This window comes from Nerophis ophidion, linkage group LG18, assembly GCF_033978795.1.
Source record: "Nerophis ophidion isolate RoL-2023_Sa linkage group LG18, RoL_Noph_v1.0, whole genome shotgun sequence".
Lineage (NCBI taxonomy): Eukaryota > Metazoa > Chordata > Actinopteri > Syngnathiformes > Syngnathidae > Nerophis > Nerophis ophidion.
In genome coordinates, this window is record NC_084628.1 from 9,161,068 (window position 1) to 9,171,686 (window position 10,619).

The 10,619-nt window shown below is 35.2% G+C and overlaps 1 long non-coding RNA gene across 1 annotated transcript in view; it reads right to left on the reverse strand.

Moving 5' to 3' along the window:
* Window positions 1–10,619, reverse strand: part of LOC133537351 (uncharacterized) — a 12,907-nt gene continuing 2,288 nt past the window's right edge. Inside the window, exon 3 of the long non-coding RNA XR_009802671.1 lies at window positions 1–32. This is a non-coding gene — a long non-coding RNA (uncharacterized LOC133537351). The remainder of the gene's footprint in view (window positions 33–10,619) is intronic.

Sequence of the window (10,619 nt, forward strand, 5' to 3'; positions counted from 1 at the left end):
CGTCTTGTTCCTGGTACCTCTTTTCCTGGTACCTAAATGAGATGAAATGTGTGTGTATTTGCAAAGATAGAAACACAGTGAGTATTAATTGTTATGTCCTTGATGAGACTCCTTGTGCGGTCCACTCTGCTTCAAGGTTAGAAAATATTATCCTAACAGCCTCGTCCTCCAGTGATAATGCTAAGTCATAATAATACCTAAGCAACTAAGACATGCAGTGTATTTGCTGTAATGAAGTGATGATTATTAGCTTAGGAGAGTGGCTCCACAATGTGGAGGGAGATACACAATTATCATTATTTATTTCTTCTGTTATTATTTGTATTAGCAACTCTGCGTTCTCTCCTGAACAAAATCTGGTCGTGTTGTCTGCATTAGTGTTAACTTTAAATCATTGGCAACTTTAGAAATGTGGTTAATGTAGAGAATAAACAATTTTGGTCCCAATATTGATCCCTGGGGTACGCCGCAAGATATATTACACTGCAAAAAATGAAATCTAAGTAAGATGAAATATCTCAAATAAGGGTAATATTTTCTTATTTTCTGTCTGATGATATAATTCTTTACACTAAGCAGATTTTATGTTAGAGTGTTTTACTTGTTTTAAGGGTTTTGGTCCTAAATGATCTTAGTAAGATATTACAGCTTGTTGCTGAGATTTTATGACCTATATTGAGTAAAACATGCTTGAAACTAGAATATCAACTGATGCAAAGCTGTGTCATCGACACTCACAAGTATAAAAGTACTTTTTTAAAGTAATCATTTCTTAAAAATCATGAGTTTGACACAATTGTATTTCATAATTAAAACAGATGACAGCCAAATGGAATTTTACTGTTTTATTTTCATTGAAACAATAGAAAATACGGACTCAGAGTAGTACAGTTGTTATTGGTGAGAATATACTTATTTTAATGAATTTTTTTGGTTCATTGTGGTAAGCTAATTTTATTTGTTTTGAAAGCCAAATTGTGTTGTTGTATTGGCAGATAATTTTGCCTAGTTTAAATAAAATGCCCTTCATTTTTTCAATTTTTTTTCTTGTTTTTGAACATTGACTTTTTGCAGTGTAAGATGTATAATTTGTCAAAAGAGGAAAGTTAAGGCAGTTTTGTGTCCTTACCACACTGCAAAAAGTCAGTGTTGAAAAACAAGAAAAAAAAAAAACACAAAAATGAGGGGTATTTTGTTTGAACTAAGCAAAATTATCCGCCAGGAGAACAAGAAAATGTGGCTTGTCAAGACTTTCCAAAAAAAGTAAAATTAGCTAACCTTAATGAACCCAAAAATTCCTCAAAATAAGTATATTCTCACTAATAACAAGTGCACTTTTCTTGGTAAAAAAAAGAGACCTGTTAGCTCAATATGTTGAAAAATATTCTTAAATTAAGTTAATGCTAGTGCCATTATCTTGACATAATGATATGCGCTCAGCATCATGATTTTGTTTTCATCCTTGAAGTAAGAAATTATTACTTTAAAAAAGTAGTTTTATACTTGTGAGTGTTAATAACAGCTTTGCATCAGTTGATATTCTAGTTTCAAGCATGTTTCACTCAATATAGGTCATAAAATCTCAGCAACAAGCTGTAATATCTTACTGCGATCATTTAGGACCAAAACCCTTAAAACAAGTAAAACACTTGAACATAAAATCTGCTTAGTGAGAAGAATTATCTTATCAGACAGAAAATAAGCAAATATCATCCGTATTTGAGATATTTCATCCTACTTAGATTTCAGTTTTTGCACTGCAGAAGCGCGGTGTAATTATGAAACCAGTGATAAGGTAAAAACACAGCAACCATATGAAATGGCATTTCTGAAACATATGCATATGTTTGAAAAAGTTGCTGTGATGTACCAACCACCAATACACTTCTTAAGTCATTCCTTTCCTTGGTATTTTGGTCTGGAAACAACATTTGCCCGCATCCATACCCAATTTCTAAGGGAATTACACATTCTAATTTAGTCGAGAGCCTTTGCCAAAGCAGCAAGCGGTCCTTAGAAAACAGAGAAGTGGGCAGTAATTCTGGAATTGTTGGCAGGTTATCTTCAGTCAGTTTAGGCTGCCAAGGTGACAAGTAGAGGAAGAGGCTGTCTTGCCACACAAAGCAAACCAATACATCAGGTTTTTCTTTTCTCACACAACAATACCCCAAAAGAAAAGGGCTGACATAGGCAAAGTGTTTTCATTGGTTGCACCAGGGGGTTTGCTGGAGCAGCTACTTTTGCGCGGCCTGCAGCTTTTTCTTAATGGATCGTGACACATTCTCAGGACAAAATTAAAAAATCCTGAATAAGAACATTTCTCAAAAATATAGAATATGCAATTTTGGGGAGAAATTGCGTGTGAATACTGAAATGCGCGAGCCAAATATTACATTAGCATACCAACAGTTAGAATCTGTCAAGTACCAATATTTTTGCGGTCATAGGCTAACTGCACTTTTTTGGAATTTTGCCTATCGTTCACAATTATTATGAGAGACAAGAACACACATCTTTTTTTTTTTACAAAAAAAACAAACAAACTAATCAGAACTTCTAATGACGGACAATGTAGAAGTGGATATTATTGTTTACATCCAGAACAGCCACCTTTGAAACGAACTTGGGGGTGGTGAGAATGCTTCGACTTTCCGACTCGGAAATCCGACTTTGAGGGGTACTCCAACTGAAATTCCGACGAGGAACTCGGAAATTCCGACTTCCCAGTACAAATGGATCTCACCGTAATTGTTTTCCTAATACCGCTGCAATATTGGTATTTGGTTCAATCAGCAATTTTTATGCTTGAAATGCTTAATTTAGAACAAAATTATGTAGAATATGCTTTACACAAGATATGTTGTGCTCAGATAGTTAAGCATATCTTCATTGACCTAGATTATATTGGTTTTAGTATTTTTAAAGTACAACATGTGTCAAAAAGTGCTCAGTGGCCTAGTGGTTAGAGTGTCCGCCCTGAGATCGGTAAGTTGTGGGTTCAAACCCTGGCCGAGTCAAACCAAGGACTGTAAAAATGGGACCCATTACCTCCCTACTTGGCACTCAGCATAAGAATAAGAATAAACTAAAAGGAGAAGTATTGCGTAAAGAGATTATTTTAGATTGTACCTAATGTCATGACTGTTTTTATTGACTATTGAGTATTTTATTGATTATGGGATAAGCAGCAGAAAATGGATGGATGATACTTTTTCGTCACTTATTGTTTGTCTTTGGTACACTAATGTGTTTTAGGCCATTGGTTCTTTGTTTTATTTTTGCAAAAATGTATACAGTATATCTATTTTTATATTGCTATTTTTATCTTTGGTATGAAAATTATTAAGTAACAACATCTATTAGTATTTTTTTGGTTCTTTGTTGTTGCTATTTTTGTATTATGACAATTTATTATTGGATCATGTTGTACTGCATTTTAATCGTTTGTTCTGTGGTTGTGTGATGTTTTTTGCCTGGACCCCAGGAAGAATAGTCTCCACTGCGGTGTAGACTAATGGGGATCCTTAATAAACTAAACTAAAGCATCAAGGGTTGGAATTAGGGGTTAAATCTCTCTGCTCCCCTCACCTCCCAGGGGGTGAAGAAGGGGATGGGTCAAATGCAGAGGACACATTTCACCACACCTAGCGTGTGTGTGACAATCATTGGTACTTTAACTTTAAAAAGGCCCCTGCATCCTTCAATTTTTATTTATGCTGCTCTGGCTGGAAAAGGTTTAGACACCCTTGTTCTAAACGCTCTGGTAGGTAGGTCTTCCAAGAAGCCTTAAATCACCCAAACACACACTTATCTGACATTTGAGTGTGTTTTTTTCTGAAAGTGACTATTGTGTAGCAGTGAGAGGAGGAGGGGAGGCTGCCTGATGACCCCATTGCAGAAAGCACTTCCAGATGTGCACCTTTTTTTTGTTCATTTCCTCAAGTGCTTGCATGTTGGGACGAAAGAAGACCATCTTTTAGACAGTAGCATGCACGCACACACGAAGACACACTCAATCTGTCCTACAACTCCCGGTGGACCTTTGTGGAATTCAACAGCATCGCCAATCAGCTTAAAATGCCACAAAAATGTAGTTATTTGTGTCATTAATGTTTTGTTTCCACATACAAGGAGAACAATAGCCTCCAGACTTAAATGTGAAAAGCAATCAATGGAAAGAATGTAAAAAAATGTATGAATAAATGAAACTTGAAAGGCACACCTAAAATTAGAAACTGTCATACAAGCGTAAAAAAAGTGAACCTGTAGATCATATTACAGGTGGCACTTACCCTTAACTTTGCTGACAGGTAGCGTAAACTTCATGTCTAACCTTTTTTAACATTTGTACCTAGAAAAGCGCTATACAAGTACAACCCATTTATTTATTTACCTGTCACACAATTCTAAAATGACATTACCTAAGTAAATCTTAAAAAACTTAAAATAATTTGTACTCCTTAGAAATGCGAAAGCAGGTCACTGATTGTCCCTGGGAAGTCAGTCTCTTTTTATTTAGAAGATTATTCATTTTACGATGTACATTTTTTGTATATTCTGTCTTTATTATAATTATTAACAGAAGCTATTTTGTATCGTGCTGCAAGGACTTTAGTCCCTACAGCGCGGTTATTGTCGCAAATAAGTTGGATTTAAGATTTTAAGGTTATTATCACAGTTTATCTGTTTGTTGTCACTGGTAACACTTTTCCCCTAAAATTAGAAATGTAGTTTTTAGTAGGGTTGTGCGATATAGACTATTTATAAATTATATACATTTGGCCAATAATAGAACTTTTAATACTATCATTATATCATGATAATGCATGTTGACAATGATACATTCTATCTTTGTCCCGCAAATTTGACAGCGATAAGCGAACTGACGCTTCCTCAACAAAATGTACCATTTTTGCCAGTGGCTATAGTCCCTCGACACTGCAAATTAACTTCTAAGCCAGCCATTTTTGCCTCCATGCGTGGTGTTAAATATGCAAAGTTTCTTACAGGTATCATTATCACTGTAGGATAAGTAATAGCTAAATATTCCACACTGCACACCACTTTTGGATATGCTTACAGCTAAGCTAGAGCTCTTGAATGTAAACAGAGGTGAGCAGATTGATACAAATAAGACAGTAACTATACCAAGTATCAGTATATGGTCAATACTACAGTGGTCAGATTGATATTATTATCATTAAAAAATATTTGGTCATTTTTGTTATTGTTTACAATCTCAGTAAATAAGTTTTTGAGAGCGAAACCCAAAATGATTTAAAAAATTAAAATAGTATGAAGTAATTTCAATATTTAATTGATATTGTTACACCGCCATCCTGTGTTTTTGTCTGATTATAATTGTGATCAAAATATTGAACACCTTAAGTATGAACATTGATAGACAATATTGCCCCTGTAAAAACTTGGTATTGGCTTGATACCCAAAATTGGTAGTATTGCCTGAAATTAATGTAAAGTATCCAAACAACAGAGTAATAAGTGTTTAGTATATTTTAACACAATTGTAGATGGAGCCATATGTTACAACAGAAAGTAACAAACCAGAAATTAACAGTAAATTATCAATTAGGTTAATAATAGTTTTAACAAAATAATACAACCGGAATTTACAGAATATTTTTTCGCCAAATAAGGAGGGTTTGTAATCCATTTGGAAATGGTTATATTATCATTTTTGATAGACTAAATAATCCAGGATATTGTGATTAGGGATGTAACGATAAACGGTAATGATAACTGAGGGGAAATCTTCCAACGATTAGTCACAATCGACATACCCCAAACAAAGCTATGCACATTGAACCTACAAGCTGTGGTCTCTTAGAACAGGGTGATCACTCTATACTCAGCAGAAAAGAGACGGAGGCAAAAAGAGTAGGATGCCTCAACGCCTGCCAGAACTAATACATAATAATAATATATTTTGTTACGCACCTGTCATTTAAAATAAATCTTAAAGTGCTCCAGTACAAACCAATATTTCAAACAATACAAGTTTAGGTAAAACAGATACAATACTAACACTAAAAGACTTAGGAAAACAAACAGTAAAGCATAAAAAACAAAAATTATGCCAAATCATGGGTTTTCTAACAGTGTGTCGATTTTTTTGTTTTTACTTGGTCAAAAGACTTCAGTGTAGTACTTTTTGAGCACATTCAACAATATTGTGATACTAATGATACTGTAATAATTTTGGTCTCAATAACCACAATATGTCAGTTTCATATAGTTACATTCTTAATCATGATATATATTGTTTTAACATATATAGTATATTGATATGGTGCAATATAGACTTTAGGCCATATCACCAATCCTTATGTTTCCATTGTCTTCCCTCAGTTTCTTTCTATTTGACTTTTGCACATATTTGACTTTTTACAGTTATTTCATGCAAACACAACTGCTCCCAGTTTTACATCATGTTAGGTTACTAAGTTTTTTGTGTAATCACTGCCAGACCAACAACATTTGGCTGAACAAGATGGGACAAGACTTGCAGCTTGAACGAATGCAACTCTTTGCACACTACTCTGATCATGAATCTTTACTTTTAAAGAAACGTGTTTTTTATCACGTCGCAGGGTTAGGTGGCTAAAAAAATTAAATGGTAATCGCCTGGTTTTGCACAGGAATGTGAGGAGTAATTATTTGTTTAATTGGCAATGTTTTTGCTTAAAAAATTTAATTTGACTTGATCAACATGTCTAAACATTCTTGTTTTCTTAACTGCAAAAAACAATATGAGCTCCATTTTGCGAGGAAATTATGTTGGCAAAGGAAATTTTAGTTCTTTCAGCCAGCTAATTTAATCAGCAAGACAACAAGATTACATGTGCAGGGTTTCCCACACATTCATTTATTTGTGGCGGCCCGCCACGAAAGAAGTACGGCTGCCACAAATAAAAAAAATAAAATAAAAAATTAAAATTAAAATTATATAGATTATTTATTTTATTTTTTTCCGGCTTTTGACTCGCTCGACCGCTCATAAAAGCAATGGGACTCTGTCTGTGAATGGAGCTTGTAGTTACATATTATATAAATATGTAAATATTAAATAAATATGTATATAAATATGTACATAAAGTGTTGTAATTATATTCCAACTCCGCGTTCTTCTTGGTCATCGCCGCCGCCACTGATCTCCCCACGCCCCAGTCACCACTTCCCTCCCCTACCTCCCCCCGCCGCCCGACCACACCACCACAAATAGATGTCTGACCTGTGGGAAACACTGCATGTGAATTGATTATTAAAAACTAAAAAACACAGCAAAAATACTGTTTTTTTTTTTTGTTTTTTTTAAAAACACTTTTTTACTTGTTGCAAAAGCAGGGGTCTCAAACTCATTTTATGTTTTAACTACGTGGCTAATTTTGTTATTTACGTCTAACCACATGATGTTAGTACATCAGTCGAGGAAAATGATCAAACTACATAAATAACATACTGTAATTTGATTTTGATACATTTTTTTGTATCTTGATGGATTGAAAATTAACCCCAAAGAGTTGACTGATGAAGCTACTTTCCTTTATTCCGAAAATATAAATAATGACAGATAACGATAGAATACTACTAAACGCAACATGTAAGTGTAAAAAAAAAAACAACAACATTAGGATTTGTACATTTTCAGAATGTGCTTGTTCTATTTTTTAACAAAGAAAACAATCTTTTCCCCTGGCTTCATTCTGCACTCCCTATGCAGGGGCCCAGACTTAGATCGAAGTTGGCAGACCCGTCAGCGATCCTGTTCTGTCTCCCTGTAATGTTTGATCCTGTTCGGTCTCCCTGTAATGTTTGTCTGATCTTGAATGGGATTGTGCTTTAAATGTTAATTTCCCCTCTGTGATTAATAAAGTATTTCTGATTCTAAGTGGTGACTTGTCTAGGGTGTACGCCGCCTTCCGCCCGAATGTAGCTGAGATAGGCTCCAGCGACCCCCCGCGACCCCAAAAGGGACAAGCGGTAGAAATGGATGGATGGATGATTCTGATTCTGATCTGAATTTGTCTTTATTTTTAAGTTATCGTGCCGTGATTTTACCAGTCAGGCCCACTTGGGAGTAGATTTTTCTCCATGTGGCCCCCGATTTAAAATAAGTTTGACCCCCCTTTCTTAAACTGTTTGATTTGTCCTGTCTGAAAGTCATACATTTATACTACGGATAGGCACTTGTTTCTTATTGTTGTTAAAATAAAAAATAAAAACATATAACTAACTTAATAGTCAACATTTTATTTGACATAAGTAATTACCAAATATCCTTAGTTGGTAAAGCAAAACATTTATACATTAATGGTTGTTTAAAAACAAAACAAAAAAAAATGGGCATGAAAGAGGAATCTCTATTTGAATGTACTGAGCTCTCAAACATTACTTGAATAAATAAAAGAATGTCACACAAATAAAATCATGCTTGAAAGTATTTAGGGAGACTGGTTTAAGGGCATGTCCACACGAAAAAGGATACTTAATAAACGCATACTTCTCTCTTCGTTTAGGCCTGTTGTCCCTATGCAGACGCATACTTTTTGTCTTTAAAAACGCAGACTTTTACCAACGCTGGCCAAAGTGTAGAGATCCACAACTCACCACTTAGCGTATGCGTGTACACGGCGTAAACGGAGAATTGTGATGACGTCATGGTTGTGCGCTGTAATTTCCAAGCTCAACAACACTGCCTAGCTGGATTTAAACATACTATAAGAACACTTAATGTACAAACTCCATTTCCATGAGTTTGGAAATTGTGTTAGATGTAAATATAAACGGAATACAATGATTTCAAAATCATTTTCAACCCATATTCAGTTGAATATGCTACAAAGACAACATATTTGATGTTTAAACTAATAAACTTTTTTTTTTTTTGCAAATAATCATTAACTTTAGAATTTGATGGCAGCAACACGTGACAAAGAAGTTGGGAAAGGTGGCCATAAATACTGATAAAGTTGAAGAATGCTCATCAACCAACACTTATTTGGAACATCCCACAGGTGTGCAGGCTAATTGGGAACAGGTGGGTGCCATGATTGGGTATAACAGCAGCTTCCATGAAATGCTCAGTAATTCACAAAAAAGGAAGGAGTGAGGGTCACCACTTGGAAAGCAAATTGTCGAACAGTTTTTAGAACAACATTTCTCAACGAGCTATTGCAAGGTATTTAGGGATTTTACCATCTACTTTCCGTAAAATCATCAAAAGGTTCAGAGAATCTGGAGAAATCACTGCACGTAAGTGATGATATTACGGACCTTTGATCCCTCAGGCGGTACTGCATTAAAAAACGACATCAGTGTGAAGGATATCATCACATGGGCTCAAGAACACTTCATAAAACCACTGTCTGTAACTACAGTTGGTTCCTATATCTGTAAGTGCAAGTTAAAACGACTATGCAAAGCCAGACCCATTTACAACAACAACTAGAAACGCCGCCGGCTTCAATGGGCCCGAGCTCATCTAAGATGCACTTATGCAGAGTGGAAAAGTGTTCTGTGGTCTGACGAGTCCACATTTCAAATTTTATTTGGAAACTGTGGATGTGGTGTCCTCCGGAACAAAGAGGAAAATAACCATCCGGATTGTTATTGATGCAAAGTTCTAAAGCCAGCATCTGTGATGATATGGGGGTGTATTAGTGCCCAAGGCATGGGTAATTTACACATCTGTGAAGGCCCCATTAATGCTGAATGGTCCATACAGGTTTTAGAGCAACATATGTTGTCATCCAAGCAACGTTATCATGGACACCCCTGCTTATTTCAGCAAGAAAATGCCAAGCCATGTGTTACAACAGCGTGGCTTCGAAGTAAAAGAGTGCGGGTACTTTCCTGGCCCGCCTGCAGTGCAGACCTGTCTCCCATCGAAAATGTGTGGCGCATTATGAAGCGTAAAATACGACAGAGGGGACCCCGGACTGTTGAACGACTGAAGCTCTACATAAAACAAGAATGGGAAAGAATTCCACTTTCAAAGCTTCAACAATTAGCTTCCTCAGTTCCCAAACGTTTATTGAGTGTTGTTAAAAGTAAAGGTGATGTAACTCAGTGGTGAACATGCCCTTTCCCAACTACTTTGGCATGTGTTGCAGCCAAGAAATTCCAAGTTAGTTATTATTTGCAAAAAAAAATTTTTAATTATGAGTTTGAACATCAAATATCTTGTCTTTTTTTGTGCATTCAATTGAATATGGGTTGAGAAGGATTTGCAAAACATTGTATTCCATTTATATTTACATCTAACACAATTTTCCAACTCATATGGAAACGGGGTTTGTAATTTGTACGCACGTACAACACCTAAGACCTTCAGTATATCTGTATGTGCAATTAAATTATGGAATGGATTAAGCAAAGCAATCAAACAATGTACTAATATGATCCACTTCAAGAAACTCTTCAAACTTAAAGTGTTTACAAAGTACAAAGAAGAAGAACCATTATAAACATTCTGAATGTATTTCATCCATTCATTCAGTCTCAAAATAATCTTACTTATCTCATTATATGAAATATAACTTACTTCACCAATTATTATTTATTCATTTATTTTTATTGTGATTACTTATGGAGTGTAT